This window comes from Lingula anatina, chromosome 9 (genome assembly GCF_051362555.1).
Source record: "Lingula anatina isolate TDL-2025a chromosome 9, LinAna3.0, whole genome shotgun sequence".
Classification (NCBI taxonomy): domain Eukaryota; kingdom Metazoa; phylum Brachiopoda; class Lingulata; order Lingulida; family Lingulidae; genus Lingula; species Lingula anatina.
The window spans coordinates 17,085,004-17,101,710 of NC_141775.1; the positions used below are offsets into that span (position 1 = coordinate 17,085,004).

A 16,707-nucleotide genomic window follows, 5' to 3' on the forward strand; every position below is an offset into this window, starting at 1 on the left:
TAAACCATAACTAATGGGGCCTACGTCATAGCTAATACTAGGTAACGTATGTTCCCTAGGAAAATTGACAAAATGTTTCATTTTCTACAAGTACTTGGTGCAAGAGAAAACAATGTTTTCTTTTGCTGCCAGAAAAATATATAGTGATTCCATGATAGTTTGACATTTCAGATATAATATTTGGAGCACGAGGGGAAAAATAATTTATTAAATGCTTATTTTACTGTCGGTAGGGTGTATTTTCCCAGTTTTTTTAATATTCAGTGACAGGCAAACTTAAGTCGCTAAAAAACAATTAACTGCTCTATACAAAAGCTTTTCGTAATTTTTTACAACGTTATACTTGTAGGAGATAAATTAAAGAACAAAACCCGTGATGATCGAATTTTCAAAGTGATTAAAACGTTTCCACAGCTAGACGTTATGCATTTGTGACAGTAACGTATGTTCCTTTTTGGGGTTAGATGATGAATTATTTTTTATTATTCGTGGTTCAAGGAAAGTGAAACTTTAATACAAACTTCTTTATGTGGGACCCTAAAATAATCAAACATAGTTTGTAATCTGTGCACTACATATTTTTAGGAACATGCCTGTGACATCGTTTGCACCTCTATATTGGGTTTGGGTGAGCAGCCCGTACGTTCGGTTGGGACCTAGGCTTTACATGGGCGCCGTGCGATGAAACTGTCCGTACGATTTTATTATTATTATTATTTTTTGGAATCGTAAGGAGCTACGAACTACGCCGAGTATGTTTACATTACATGGCCTTAAATCCGAAAGATTCCGTGCGATTTCGCACTGCCACCGTCTACCTCCGCTCAGACGCCGTACGAAAAGGGTATTACTGGCAGTATACGTGCACCGCACGGGCATTGCATTTCAAATGTAATCTAGGCTTTACAATCATTCAGTCAATAATTGGTACCAAACACGATCTATAGCTTCATATTCAGGATAAAAAGTAACTGTATGACTGTAAATGATGGGTACACTTTTTGAGTTTATTGCTTCATATATTCTAGTTCCTTCGTTTCATCTTTATTCCTTTTATTCTTTTTATTGAGACTCTCAAGGCCAAGCGTATCATCTCAATCTCTCCAAATACCACCGGTACCTTGGAGGTTTATAATTTCCTATCCTGTTGCACAATGTGCGCCATGCTAGACAGATCTCCATGTTCAATCCTGCCACCAGGGAAACAGGGATTACAGAGAAACCAAATTATCTGAACCATGGGAACATGCCGGCTATTCACATTTACTATCTTCTATTTGGGATTTCAGGTCGTGTTCAATTTGATAAAAAAATGGTATTAAACAGTTGCTTCTGAGTTTTCTGGTTTTGGTGTTATTTTCTAAGCAACTTCGCCACTTAAAGTAGATACATGTCATGCTCTACCTATACAAGGCGCATTGCATATACAAAAACAAAGACATATATAGTCCTAGTACCATGACTTAAGTACTATTTTGTTTTACCTAAAACTGAGATTTAATCTATCACACAGGAGTAAATGACAAAACCACGTCAACCTTTTCTCGGAATATTGAATTAAATCATGAGTAAATTCTCCGAATGGACGTATGTACGTCTAAGAGTAGTTGAATGGCATCACGTCATACATAATAAAACTGTCTTCCTCTCTGCTCAGTGTCGTCTGCGCCATACAATAGATTGTGGGTTTTCTGTGTTCATGTTTCACGTTATTTCTCTACTCCGTAATGTGACGTCGTAGGAAATTAATAATTTGTTCCTTTGAGTGTTGGGTTAAAATACACAATTCGACCAAAAGCTGCAATGAGAGTGGCTTTAACTCGCATATCTGTTTATTTATCCATTAGGAAATTCTGAGAATTGGTCAGAAGTGTTAATGTCTTGTCCCGTGGTCAAATTACTGGCAAATTGATTCAGCGTTGACAGTCTTCGTTACGCCTCAAACTCTTTTTGCAGAACGCCTTTGCAGTCGGTTAAAAGTTTAAGTTGTTAAATTTCTTTTCTTCGCCGTTATAAACATATCATGTAAAATATTTACTTTATAAATCATGGATTTTAAAGATTGATATATACCTATATTTTTAAAGACGCCGTAGTAGGCTGTATTAAGATAGCTGATGTGAGCAGAGAGAAGTCATCTAATTACTTGAATACAGATGATCCACGATTAGTAATTTTATGGCGCACAATCTATCACATCCTTTTAATGTCGAATTTTGAGAACCATTACGTGCGCGTGAGAGTGGTTTTCATTCGCATATCTGCTTTGACAAATTCTAATTATTGGTCACAACTGTTAATGTCTCTCTGTAGAGCAGTCTCTCTGGTCAAATTACTAGCAAATTGTCTCTACGGTGAGTCTTTGCTACTTCTCAAACATCTTCTGTTTTTATTGTTCGCATACACCTCCCCTCACCTTTAGTCAAATGCACATAAGTTGTACAATGTAGCTTCTCTTTTCTCGCCTGTCGGGGACATTAAAACATTTATACCATTTTCGGTAACTTCACGAAGACTGTGAATTTCTAAACGTCCCCGACACGTATACGTATAGGCATCACATCAAATATTTCATAAATCGTGGATTTTTAAGATTTGTTTTAAAATTCAGATACCTTTATTGTTTAAAGACGCTGTAGTAGTAATTTGAATTAAGAAAACTGATGTGAGCAGAGATAAAAAAATCTTACCTGAACAGAGATGATCTTAGATCAGTAATCTAATGGCGAACAATTTATCATATTTATACTTCTGATATGACGATGACGTGCGTTATGAAGTCCAATTACGTTCAAAGAGGAGGCCTAAGTAATTGCGGCAAGACCGCTTCCTTCATTTCGCTGCCATTCGCCAACTGCGAAGATAGAAAATAGAATCACGTGTTAATAAGTCTCCTTTGATCGTTGGTTGTTTCCAAGTATCTCTTATACTGGTTGTATTAATATATCCGCCTAGTGACATCATATGATGTATTATTAACGTGACGGTGTGTATTGGATGGGTGTAATGCATTATTGAAGGAGATATTTTATGGTATTTTACAGTATTGCCATGCACTCATGCTTATTTCAATTAGTTTAAAAAAACTGGCAAATTATTTGCTTATCAACAACCTTTAGCGGCGATGATTCTAGTGGAGGTTGGGGGAGGGGAGGGGAGAGGGAGGGGGGAGAGGGGGAGTCAGGGGGGTCAGATGTAGAGTAGCTCCATCCTTAAACAAGTTGTAAACTTCTAATTTGAATTAACGATATTTCTAGATCATGTGCTTTCTTTTAAAGTACCTTGTTTTTCAATGTCTCAGTTCTTTATCTTGTTCAAGGTAACGTAAACAACGACGAAATTATAAAAAACTACTTCATTTACGCACGTCATCCGTATTAATCAGGCACTTTAAAGCGTCCTCAGCGGATTATTATCAAAAGCCAACATCTGAGAAGCAGGACGTGAAAATGTCACCGAAATTGTGACAAAGCGTTCCTCCTGGAAAGAATCGCTCACCTCCTGTGGGGACGACATTTTGTAGGAAATGACGCCTCAGTCAATCACGACAGTCGGTAGAGCGCCCCCTGACGTGAGGCACCTGTTATCTAAGGTTGACACATGTGTCCTTGGACAGTTAATTACCTTGCTCCTCAATGGCAAATCTATTGCATTCAATACAAAAATTGAATAAAGCCTCAATGTCATCACAGAAAGTCTGTCCCCGTGCGTTTAAAACGGGCAACAACGGTGGGTTAAGAAAAGCTGTGAATTTTTTTAATGTGTAGATCTGCAGGTATTTTAGTCTTCTGAATTCTTTGCCAGTTTATTACTTCACGCATGAATGAGAAAACCATAGCATTCACTGAAAAGCTGACACAGCTAAATAAAGCGACACCTTTGACATAGCGAATCTTCCTTCACAACTTTATATCGGGCATCAACACTTTGGAGAAAATTGGTATTTTTGCAAATCAATTCAAACCAGTTGATTGATTCGCCTAATAAAGAAGTCAATTGTTAACTATGTAAAGAAATCGATCAACTGGAAGCTATAGACAGCCTCAGACCCAAGCTACAGAAGTTTATTGTTTTGTTAGATATTGTAGAATGTATTTGTTCGCAGAAACAGTTGCGAATGTGCGTAAATGGATTTAAAACCCTTACTATGTTACCTTTAAAGAGGATACTGTCGTGCTGCTCATGTTGTTTCACTCCGTGGTGTGTTCGAGTTAATTGTTGCCACATGCACTCACACGCGCGCGTACATACACATAAGCACACATACATACAAACACACGCAGTGTCTGTTGTGGAATGCTAACAGGGAGTCAGGAGCGGGAGGAAAACATAACCCCTCGACATTCACCTTGGTTCTGTGTGTACAACAGTGCAGGTAAGGGGACATCCAGAAGAGATGAACCGAGTACGAACTGATCCGCCGACTAAATATGGCCGACCCCACTTCAAAAGCGATGCCGCTAATTCCGTGATTGTCTCCCCGCCTTCACACGCGCGGAGGCCCAGCAATTTAACCTCGGAGCCGAGATTTCATCAGTTTTATGGCGCGTGTTGAGGAGGGGAGATCATCGGCTGTGGTTTCCATATTTAGTCGGCGTATCAGTTAGTACTCGGATCATCCATTATGAATGGTCCCTAAGTCATTGGAAAGGGATTTCTGTGTGTGTGTGTTGGGGGGGGGGGGGGGGGGGGGGGGGGGGAGGAGGGCATCCTCTGTAACTTCTGTGGCCAGGCTCCAACACTAAGACATTTCCTTAAAAGACAAAGATGACGCGTTTTGTGATCGATTAATACCGTCTGACTTCTATTAGCCATGTTTAAAACATTAAATCATTACAGCACTACTTGTTCAAAAACAATCGACATTCGCGATCACGCAAGGCAGCTGATAAGGGAGATAATGAAGAGATGTGACAGGAATGGTTAAGAAGACGGGTTTGGATAAAGTGCTAAAATGAATGAAGATTAGCTGGTAAAGGGTAAAGCAGGGAAAACGCGATAAATATGCGATTTATGGAGAATTCCATGCCAATAAATTGACACGTTTTCTATTTAACGAATGTTAACGTCCGTATGAAGGCCCGCGGTCAGATGAAAAGGTACAGCGAAATAAAAATGATTGAAAGCCACACAACTTTACCATGCCCAAGGCAACGAAGATGCAACGATAAAAATAACACGTTAACAGGTAATTAACTTCATTTATCCCCCGAGCAGTATTAGTGGAGATACATAAAGTGATGTTCTATAACATTAATTACCAGTGAGCATTCTCTGTCTCGCCTGACAACGCTGGCACCTGGCTATGTAACTGCCACAATACGGCATTATAAGTACACGTACATTGTTAAAACCATGTCTATTGAACGCTAACAGGAAGTGATAAACAAAATCTTATCTACAAGTAAGAAATACTTCATGTAGTCCCCATTCCTGATGTCGTATAGAAATTCCGCTAAAGCACACAATGATGTACGTGTACGAGGACCAGTTACGGCGCACTCGTTCTATTACGGGTAAAGGCACTTCAGTAATGCATCGACTTCAATGCATGTAGGGGAGGATTTTTTTATACAAAATACGTTAGGTGGGTGAAGACATTCATCTTGTATTATCACTCCCCGCATCTGTATTTATGGGTAATACGCGACGAGAGATAAAGACACCATATGAAGAAAAGCTATAAGATTTGATCTTGGTGATGCAACCAATCAAAGGATCAATACGTTAGAAGACGTCACTGAGCACTGCGCTTAGCTTTGTTCTGTCGTCAAACCGTCAAGTCAAGCCTCAGTATTTAGGTAGATTAAAGGATATTCTGCTAGTACGCAGATGATTGAGTTAGCCTTATTCTTCGTTTTGACATTTCTTTTTTGTTTGAGACTATGTGTTCTACCATTGCCACATACTACCACCAGTAATGAGCGCGTCTTCCTCGTGGTAAACTGTAGTCATGGTTTGGTTAGCAAGCACAAAACTCATTTAATTTTAACACTTAATATTCCTCGTGAACCATCAAGGTCGAGATCAGGTCACTGTTGCACTCGCCTACGGGAATACTCTGTGCTAAGAATATCTCTTTAAGTTAGCATCAAATAAGCAGTGACCACCTGTTGCCGATATGACAGCCAATCTCTATTTGAAGCAACAATAGCAATCTTTGCCTCAGAATTCATTGACTGCCTTATTGATGCCACATACTGGCGATACCCACGGACTGATGGGATTATCGCCATAATTCAATTTGACGTAGGCCGCTTGCTTTCAATAGCCGCGATAGTTTAGACAATCATCTCAGTCGGCTAATTTGGGAAGAAAGATTTAAGGTTATCTTTACACTTGGTTGTACGGCATCCACTTGTCCGCAGTAGCAGAATGGCCGCGGGAGGTCAGAAAATAATTACAATTGGCGCAGTTTGAAAGAGATATGAAAGACCACCCCATGGGTGCTATGACGAGCCATTAGAAAATAGAGAAACTAATGTATTAAAAGCACTCGAAGAGCACAGATCGCCAAAAAAAGGAACTAAGCTTTTATATTTATTAATTATTAGCTTAATTAACACACATAATATACAATTATTATAAAACTGAATAATATAAGTTAAAATAAATCAATGAACCAAATTAATGAAGTTGCCAATAATAAATTAGTATATCCCATTTCTTATCTACATTTCCGAAAATCCTACATAGTCAGACAGACTAACCTTAAACTAATAATAACATATTAACAGATGAATCAACAACACAAACACCCATTTCTTACTGTGTCCACTCCCCACAATTTCCGAAACCTTCAACAAAATCACCTTTACCAGAATATTGCCAAGAGACCAGCAGATCAACGGAACAGGGGTATACGCTCCAATGGTCTGACTAATCTCTGAACATACGGACGCTACCAGTCGGTTACATAATTCCTGATAAGGTTCTTCTTCATTTTTGTTACCGGCTATACCAAGGACCACCGTAGTATCAGAAGATACCCATGCGTATGGCGAGTATGTTTTTGCATGTAAATATGTGACCTCCTTTACGTAGATAATTCTATTCGTGTGTTACCCTCAACTTATGTCTGCGGTCAATGATGCTTAGTAAACTTAGCTAATCGGGTAACCAAATCGTTCACTAATAAGATACTAAAATGCAATGAATTATAATATTTTAACCTACAGTACTTTTTGCCGTTATAAGGAAGTAGATATGTTGTATATTTCCAATAGCTTACATCAGAGATATGGTATGGAAGACAAAGTAGCAAAGCTAGATTTTTTTACCTTACCTAGTTCTCTGACCTCACCTAGATTATTAACCTCATATAGGTCACTGCCTCAACTAGGTCATTCACCTCACGTGGGTCACTAACCTCTCTAGGTCATTCACCTCACATAGGTCAATTATCATAACTGGCGCAGTTTGTAGGAGATATTAAAAACGACCTCTTGGAAGGCGTAATGATCCACGAAAAAAGTGAAACTGCAGTTAGTAACGCTTAGATAGCGCAGACCTCCGCCAAGGCAGCTCAACTATCGTTATTATTATTGATTGATCAATTAATCATTCAACGTACTTATCATTATTATTGATTAGTTACTTATTTAATTGATTAAGGTACGTTAAAATACATTAACAAAATTAACTAATTTTAACTATTGTAAATGAACTAAATAAATATATATTGAATTTCCTGCCTAAGAAAAAACTGCATCTAAATCCATTTTTTTTCATTATGTTGACAGACAAGTTATTCTACTGTTTTAGTCAAGTAGGTGTGAAATGAAACTGGCTAAGTTTAGTGTCTGAGCCGCTGAGACCAAACTGATTCACTACATTATGCAATAGATATTCATTTTGGCCTATGAGATCGAGGTCGTTTCTTCATTTGTGAAGATATCAACGTCCCTGTTGGCGTGAACGTAATGAAAATGGCATTGATAGTCTGTGGCCTTGATTTTCTTTTCTTTATCTCAAGGTTAGAATAATCAGTAAAGTTGCTTTGCGGTCTTGGTGAACCAGAGGGAACAGAAATATTTACGCAATGAGCAACCCAGTGGGAAGCGTTGTCTCTGAAGTCTGTCAGGCAAGTAGATCTGTGTGTCTGCAGTACATGGAAAGGTTGTGCTCTGAGATTTACCGTACTACAATGAGTCGAAATCAGTAACATACGCCGCATCTGTACCACCCCTCCCCATCTCTGTGGTAAACCCCTGGGGTCCGAGTCCACAAATAATTGAACACTGGAAGTCGTGTTTTAGACTATTAGGTCGTCTTCAGACCTAAAGTACAATTAGGTTACCATATCAAGTAGCCCTTGGCCCTTAATACTTTAGCTATGTATTCCATTGTTTTTTGCTAGTTTTACTGGTAATTCTTTCTTTTTCCGCCGTGAGCATGGTTTTCTTCGACCAAACGTCAGTCTGATGCCTGAACCACTGTAATGTTTCCACTGCAGTGTTTGCTGTATCAGTAAATGGATGGCATTTTAGTTAATTGTGTTAAGCTTCAGCCCTTGGGTCAGTGTCCTTAGTAGATTACTAAAGGTAACTATCATTGTTTTTAAATAGGATGACTGAAAGAAAAACTTATTTTGACTATAGTCTGCCTTTGAAGTATGCTTTAAAACTTACCAAACTTAAAGTAGGTTTTGATGCCATGGCAGACTTTCACGTATATGTCAATGATATGAGTAAAAACACGATGTCAACTTCGGACAGTGTCGCTATGAATCGCTTCGTTCAATGTTTCCGCGAAAAATTGTGTTAATACCCAAGTCACATTAGAGGCGGAATGAGCTACTAGTAGAATGCCGTCGGAATGTAAATTCTTTGTATATTCCTGGATATTCTTAGGGGCTTAAGTTATAGAATATTCTCTCCATGTAATCAATTCTTCCTTACGCCCAAGTACACTCATCTTAAGTACATCTTTTGTACGTTAGTAAAATGGATCATTTTTGTGTAAAACATGGTTTTATGTAATTGCTTTTGGATAAAATGTCCACTTTAAACAAATCGAGTTATATCTTTGTGCCGCCATGAGTGCATCATCATTTAAACACGTACACTATCCAGATGTACTGGTAATGTGTTCAATGAATCGTAACATCTTCTCCGGTGTCTGTGTGTTTACCTCAAAGAACATGACAGATTATGTCTAGAACGATCTGTTACAGTTGACGAATCACACGCAATAGAGCAATAATGAAATAATAAAGAACATGCAATCATCCCAGTGTTCAAGTGCTGATGATATGTTTTCCCTCACTTAAACCTGAGGCAGGACAAGCTAAGAAGAGAACGTAATAATTTAGCGTATTATTGCCATCATAAAAGAGCTAATTCAATGTTTAAATCAGCTTGATTTATTATTACAGGTTTTCTTGTAACTTTCCAACAACGTGGTTTAAGTTCATTTACTATGGTTAACGTTATTTGATTAAAACTATTGCTTCACGGAAGTAAAATCTTTAATCAAGTTTTTTTCGATTTTCCCTGAAAAGTCATTTAAACGTAGACAGCTGAAGGCCATTAAATTAGACCGGTTTGGGACAGTGTTTTGAATGCGTAAACTAACATCGTTTTATATTGAAATGAGAAAATTGCATATCTTTTGAATCAAAATAAAACAATTAGCAATAAAAAACACCGAGACCCTAAGTAATTTTCACTTTTGCTTGAAAACATAGACTGTAGGATTCGACATGCTGGCTCAGTATAAATTCAAACATAAGAACAATAAAAAACATGGTTTCGCTTTTGAGAGACCAATGCATTGGATACTGGCAGTAAAAAAGAAATAGTGATTAAATATTCCCCGCAATGTTTAACTCAATGTCATCCATAAGATAATGTTGCTCATAGAGGTGTGAGGTTGGGGTGGGGGGGGTGGGGGTAGGGAGAATATGGGTTGGGGGGTGTGTGGGGTTTGGAGGGTGTCTGAGGGTTGGGGTGTGTGATGGTTAGAGGGTATGTGGGCGTTGGAGGGTGTGTGATGGTTAGAGGGTATGTGGGCGTTGGAGGGTGTGTGATGGTTAGAGGGTATGTGGGCGTTGGAGGGTGTGTGATGGTTAGAGGGTATGTGGGCGTTGGAGGGTGTGTGATGGTTAGAGGGTATGTGGGCGTTGGAGGGTGTGTGATGGTTAGAGGGTATGTGGGCGTTGGAGGGTGTGTGATGGTTAGAGGGTATGTGGGCGTTGGAGGGTGTGTGATGGTTAGAGGGTATGTGGGCGTTGGAGGGTGTGTGGGTGTTTGGGGTGTGTGGGGTTTGTTGAGGGTGTGTGGGGTTGGGAGAAAATGGGGTTGGAGGGTGCTTTATGGGGTTGTAGGGTGTGTATAGGGGTTGGATGGTGTTTGGGTGGATGGGTATGGGCAATGTATTGAGTTCTAGAGTGTGTCCCCGGTTTCTTATTGTATTGTCTAAACTATAAATATGTTGGTAGTTGGCGTCAGTGTTTCAAGAAAAAATAGTTTAATTTTATCAAGACTGAAGCATTTGTAGTCCACTTCCATGAGCATACTGCATCCGTTGTGCAATCAGTTGGTTAATTTGATCAAGACTGAAATATTAGTAGTCAACTTCGATCATTGGTAGTCGACTTCATTGAGCATACTGTATCTGCAATCAGTTACACTTTAGCCATTTTGATTTTATGGTCTACTTCAGATGTTTATTTCCTGCATTATTATCGACACATATTTCCGTTCTTAAAATTACTACCAAATATCGATTTGAGATATTTTATGGATTGAAGCACTTGTTGTGTCTATTGGATTGTGGTTCAAGTGGCAAATATATCCACCATCAGTAAACTGTCTTCTCGGCTACTTATGAAACATATTGTCGCTATATAATAAAACCATAAACTCACTTGGAAATCGCCATATCACCGAGTACAAGCCATATGGCGCCTGTTTAAGCGATATGTGACTGATCTGAAAAAAAATAATAAATGGGCAATACTAGAGAACACTACCGGAACATTTACTGTGTAATGAACCTGACAAATACTGCAAAGATGTGAAAGATATAAGACTCACAGCATACAACATGGTACAAAGAGCGAAATATGACTAGCACATTGCTGTGGCTCCTTGAGGCAATGGCCTGGCCTATTTCCAGATACATTTAATAGGTTTATTTGAATATTAAAACCTAGAGATATACAACAATAATTGAAATTAGAACAACTTTTGTCAAAACATGATCCACAGGTCCAGACAACAGTAAAAGGTGAAAGCATGTTGACAATTTCAGATTGAAGACCAAGTATGCAAAATACCGATGCGAAAGATGCCATGGAAACAGCAGTTTTCATTTTAACATCCAAAGGTTTTCGAACCACACAAGAGCTTATCAGCATAATCATAATATCCACAACTTTTTTTTCAAACATGACTTAAATGCCTGAAATATTCTTCAAACACTTGTACAACGAAATTGTACGTGTTAATCGGACGTGACAGGAATGTTTGTCCACTAAGAACCCTAGTCCGCTTCCCATTACTTTGTACAGGTGACATTTCGTCCCATAAACTAACCCCAACACTCCAACTAACCCTAACCTGCACTAATCATATGGCAGCCCGGACTTCAGTTCCTGTCACACCAGATCTAACTCCTGGAAGATTGCAAGTGATATCTATTTACGTGCAGCCCAGATCTTCTTCCATACAGCCTTGCCTACGCACACTTACAGTACAGTCTAGACAGTCTGCCTCAGAGAGCACTTACATTTCATATTAATTATTTCAAAGAATGTAAGGCTGACCTAGACAGGTCGTTCTTAAACTGAGATACACCGAGACTCATATAGTAGTGACAGCGTAGATGGTATCTTGTGAATTGAACATCTTTAATAAAATGTTTACAGTAATAAGGTTATGCGGATTGACCACGCTTTTAACTATTTGTTTTAAGAGGTCTTGTAATGAATCAATATATCAATAGATATTTATATAATAGCTTTATTTATAAACAGTTCTTTATTATTATTTTTTTTTCATTATTCTACCTGCGATATAACGGAATGTTAATATTATAGACAATGCACCGTAAATTTGGCATACTGAAATCATGTATACCAAATATATTCAAAACCTCACAAACACAGTCATTTCATCACGATTCTAAAACTTTTTTCAGCCATCATATGATTTGTGGTATGTAGCCACAGGAACCCGAGTTTCTTCATCATGGAGACAATTCATCGATTTTTTTTCAAAGATTTTCAAACGTTTGGGGTTAGTTTATGTGACGAATGCCCCTTATACAAAGTAAAGCCTAGGTCCCAACCGAACGTACGGGCTGCTAGGTGTGGTCTACGGCCAAAAATTGGGGAAAACGTGGGAGTTCGTGCGTGAGGAGCACGTCCATCGTGCGACTTTTGGAGGACGCAAACAGCACGCAGATACTTTTCAACATGATCAACAGCCGCTTGATTCCTTCCCTGCGATCTAGCTACGTCCTGGCCGGACGCAAGGAATCTTAAAAACCGTGCGTCCAAAACGTAGTTGGGACCTAGGCTTTATGGGGAACGGGCTACGGTTCCGAAGGGGCCTACTTTTGATGTTACACCGGACTGACAAGTGTTTTAGTGACATAAAACAGTAAAAAAAAAAAATATTTTCAGACAGTACAAATACTGCCGTCAATTAAGTGTTTAAGTTACAAAGACAGCAGTCAACATCACCGTATGTTCAGTGTTTAAGTTACAAAGACAGTAGTCAACATCACCGTATGTTCAGTGTTAAAATTACAAAGACAGTAGTCAACATTACCGTATGTTCAGTGTTTAAGTTACAAAGACAGTAGTCAACATCACCGTATGTTCAGTGTTAAAGTTACAAAGACAGTAGTCAACATCGCCGCATGTTCAGTGTTAAAGTTACAAAGACAGTAGTCAACATCCCCGAATGTTCAGTGTTTAAGTTACAAAGACAGTAGTCAACATCGCCGCATGTTCAGTGTTTAAGTTACAAAGACAGTAGTCAACATCACCGTATGTTCAGTGTTAAAGTTACAAAGACAGTAGTCAACATCGCCGCATGTTCAGTGTTTAAGTTACAAAGACAGTAGTCAAAATCACCGTATGTTCAGTGTTTAAGGTACAAAGACAGTAGTCAACATCACCGTATGTTCAGTGTTACAGTAAAATGGCAACCAGGCCAAATGTTCAGTGGTATATATTGAGGAGAGCTGCCCAAATATACGGTTGATATCATGCCCCAGAGCGCATTCAGAGATGTCCAAGCAACTCCCAGTGTAGGAGTCCAAGGTTTACAAAGGTGAAGAGAATGAGATGCAGAGACGTTTCTTAACTTGTGTTATAATGGGCGATTACATACAGCGATGTTGACTACTGTCTCTGTAAAGTGGACGTTCATACCTCGTTCATTCATCGTAGATTTTTATACACGGCGAAGGCAGTTTGTCTTCCTGTGCTTGGTATTGTACTGTCATCTAGTCAGGTTTTGTTTTTTGTTCAGGCGGTTCATACCGCGATTTTGCCTTTCCTTTTTTTTCACTTCGTAATAATATCACTTTACTCTAGAAATACACGACTTTATTAGTCACTGAATAGTTTTGTGAACTCAGATATGGAATGTGTCATCTTATTTTGAATTAAGAGTTCTATTTGCAGTACTTGTATCACCTGCTCCAAACAACCCTCGTCATGCCCAGTGCTCTCTTCAGGTGAACTTCCTCCACCCCCAGGGATACAGCGTGAGCGTTCCTTTCCCCTTAGGTCATGTTAATCATTAGAAACGTCAGTTTTGCGTGCTGATGTCGTCTCTAGTTACCTGTCTCAGGCACTGCATCAACAAACAGCCCGCAAGGCACCGGACAGGCGGTCGTCACGCCAAATGGACTTTGAACGGGTGTACTATACAAATGACCTGGTAATTAAGTACTTTGACGACAAAGAGATACGAAACTAAGGGCTGAGAGAGAAAGAGAGTGAGAGAGAGAAGGGGTGTGTGTGAAGACTTGTTTGTTTCTCATATCTCAGTAAACTGCATACACTGAGTAATCACCAGCTATATTTTCTCATCCTGGGCTCTTCTTGGTCAATCTTCGTATAAAAGAGACATTGACAAGGTGCCACGCTCAAATGAACTTTTTAATGTTCAAAGTACGGTCAGGTCAATCTCTCACAACATAAAGCCACCTGCTCCCCTTTTTTCTTTCGGAGAAAATAAATGAATCATGTTTGAGCTTGATGCTGTCATTAATTTGTAATATTTGTAACTATAATCCTGTATTAAAACAAAGCCCGCTGAATGACAAAGAAGTTGAAATATACATTTGAACTTAGCGTGGAATCCCAGTTCCCAATACATGCATAGACCACTTCTACTAGTTATACTGTTATCCAACTCAAGTGATGTCTACATGCTTAGTCATAAACCGAATTAAACACTCGATCAGCATTAAAAAAGGCTTAAAACTATATCTTCTTCAAATCTTAGGACATTATTAATTAGCCTACGTGTCTGTACCGGTTATTGAGAGCACAGAAAGTAAGCAGATATTATCCGTTTAAATCTCATTTTTCGGGTAATTTGAAAATGTATCATTTGCCGTTTTTCTAAGTAATACTGCATGTATTTTAGACCATATGGTGGCATTTGATCTAATTTTTTTAGCAACAATTTGACTTCAAATGCATCTTTGAAAAGGATATTCTCACCATAAAAATGTGTCTAACAAAAATTGTTTAAGATGGAGAACAGCACGTCTGAAATGTTGACATACAAACATGTATTTTGCAATCTAGTTGTCAAGACATCACATCGGAGATTAATTAAAAACGCAAATTATTTTGGTAATGACTACAATTTTGCCAAGTGTTTTGATTGAGATGACAACTGGATCAATTATTTCAACTCTGACGAATGCCTTCCACTACGTGAATTACGGGCTATCAGGATTGGATTTTACAAGTTGAGGGTAAAAATTACCCTCTTCTATTTGAGGGGAAACAAGTACACGGTGTAAGTGTATGAAAATACCTCTGGGAGCTTCGTAGTGCAATTCTGTTACTCTGCAGGGGCGGATCCAGGATTATTTGAAGGGGGGGGGGGGGGGGGTCTGCGGATGCGTAGGGTTCGGGACCCGCCGAAAGGCCTCGGAAAAACTCAAAAATATTCGGTATTTTAGAGGGCGAACGGTTCAATTTGGTACGGTTCAGCTAGTCAAAAGTTTTATTTCAAGAGGGAACCAGAAATCGAAGGGGAGGTGGTCACTACTTACTCTGACCCTCTGGGTTGAGGCGTTGCTTAAAAAGTGGTCATTCCATTTGGTAAGGAAGTCGTTAATGCTACTGCTTTTGCTGCCCCTATTGCAAGAACATATATAATATATATAGTATCATAGTAACATCGTGTGCACCAAATCTTCACATCCTAACATGTTGTATATTTGGATAAAGTGAATGTACATAACATCTTTTCTATACTTCATATATACTGCAGATCAGCATGTGTATTGACAGTGGAGGTTTATTTTATTACCACCGCTATATCGATGTTTTAAGGATAAAAGTACGTAGGTGAATGTCAAAATGAGTACTATTACGTACAAACATGCCGGTATAATTACACATAAAAACTTCATGAATGCACACGAAAATATGTTTGTGCTGCAAGATGTATGCATTAAGTTCAACGCAGCTTTGCTTTAAATAATTCTTTGACATATTAACCCAGTACAAGCTTATGGTTTAAAATGGTCGTAATTCAAAATGGTGCCATTCAATCAAAAACGTGCGAATAATTTAATTAACAATTAGGAGGAGAGAGCAGGAAGGGTTTGAACCATTGTCCAGCCTTATAGTCCACTACAATGTATCTGTTCTCCCAAAATAGAAGCCATCTTAAAAACCAACGTGTTCTTTTTTACTTAAAATAAAATATTACAATATGATGGCGTGCACACTTAGGCCTAAGATCACGTTTATATGCTGCATAGCTAAGAGGTGGTAATAATAAATATGTGGGCGGATCAACAACGTCTGGTCCTTTGTTGCGCCATAAAATGTGAAACACTGTATGAATGCGGTTAAGGTTATTACAGACCATGAATGCAGCATAGCTCCCAACGTTACACAGTGAACACAATAACACACATCAATAATGCCCACCAGGAAGCAAACTCTAACCATCTAGGAAAAAAAACAATGACCAGCATCATTAAAGTTCATCATTCACGTGGTTTAAATAAGTAGCAAACGCCCCACTCCCATCCCCTAGCAAACCAACATAATTCCCTGCTTGAAAAAAGTAGGGGATATCCTTCACCCATTCTCACAGCATACGGCAAGGCCTTGTCATGTGCTTTTCGAATATATCAATATATCAATGGATTTCTTTTTTAAGGAATGCATCCGCTATTTTAATACAATAACACCACAGCTGTGTAAAACATGTAATGAATGATTCCCGCATAAACAGTGGAAAAATTAATGTGAAGAAAATAGTGTTCTCAGCTGTTGATGGCACTAGCTGAAAACCTACATCAGTGTGTGTTTGTGTGTGTGTGTGTGTGTAAACAACAGGTTCTTATAGTATGACATCGTGAGAATACACCTGCTCCTACGTATTTCATATCAGTGGTTGTATGTTGGAAAGACAGTTGCCTCCATAGTTACTACAAATGGCGTGTTAGAACAGAACCAAGTAGACTAGCTCTGGTGTATAGAAAAAT

At 38.8% G+C, this 16,707-nt stretch overlaps 1 protein-coding gene across 1 annotated transcript in view; it reads right to left on the minus strand.

Moving 5' to 3' along the window:
- Positions 1 to 16,707, minus strand: part of LOC106178005 (G protein-coupled receptor dmsr-1) — a 43,952-nt gene that overhangs the window by 26,720 nt on the left and 525 nt on the right. The gene's annotated exons all lie outside the window — the stretch shown is intronic.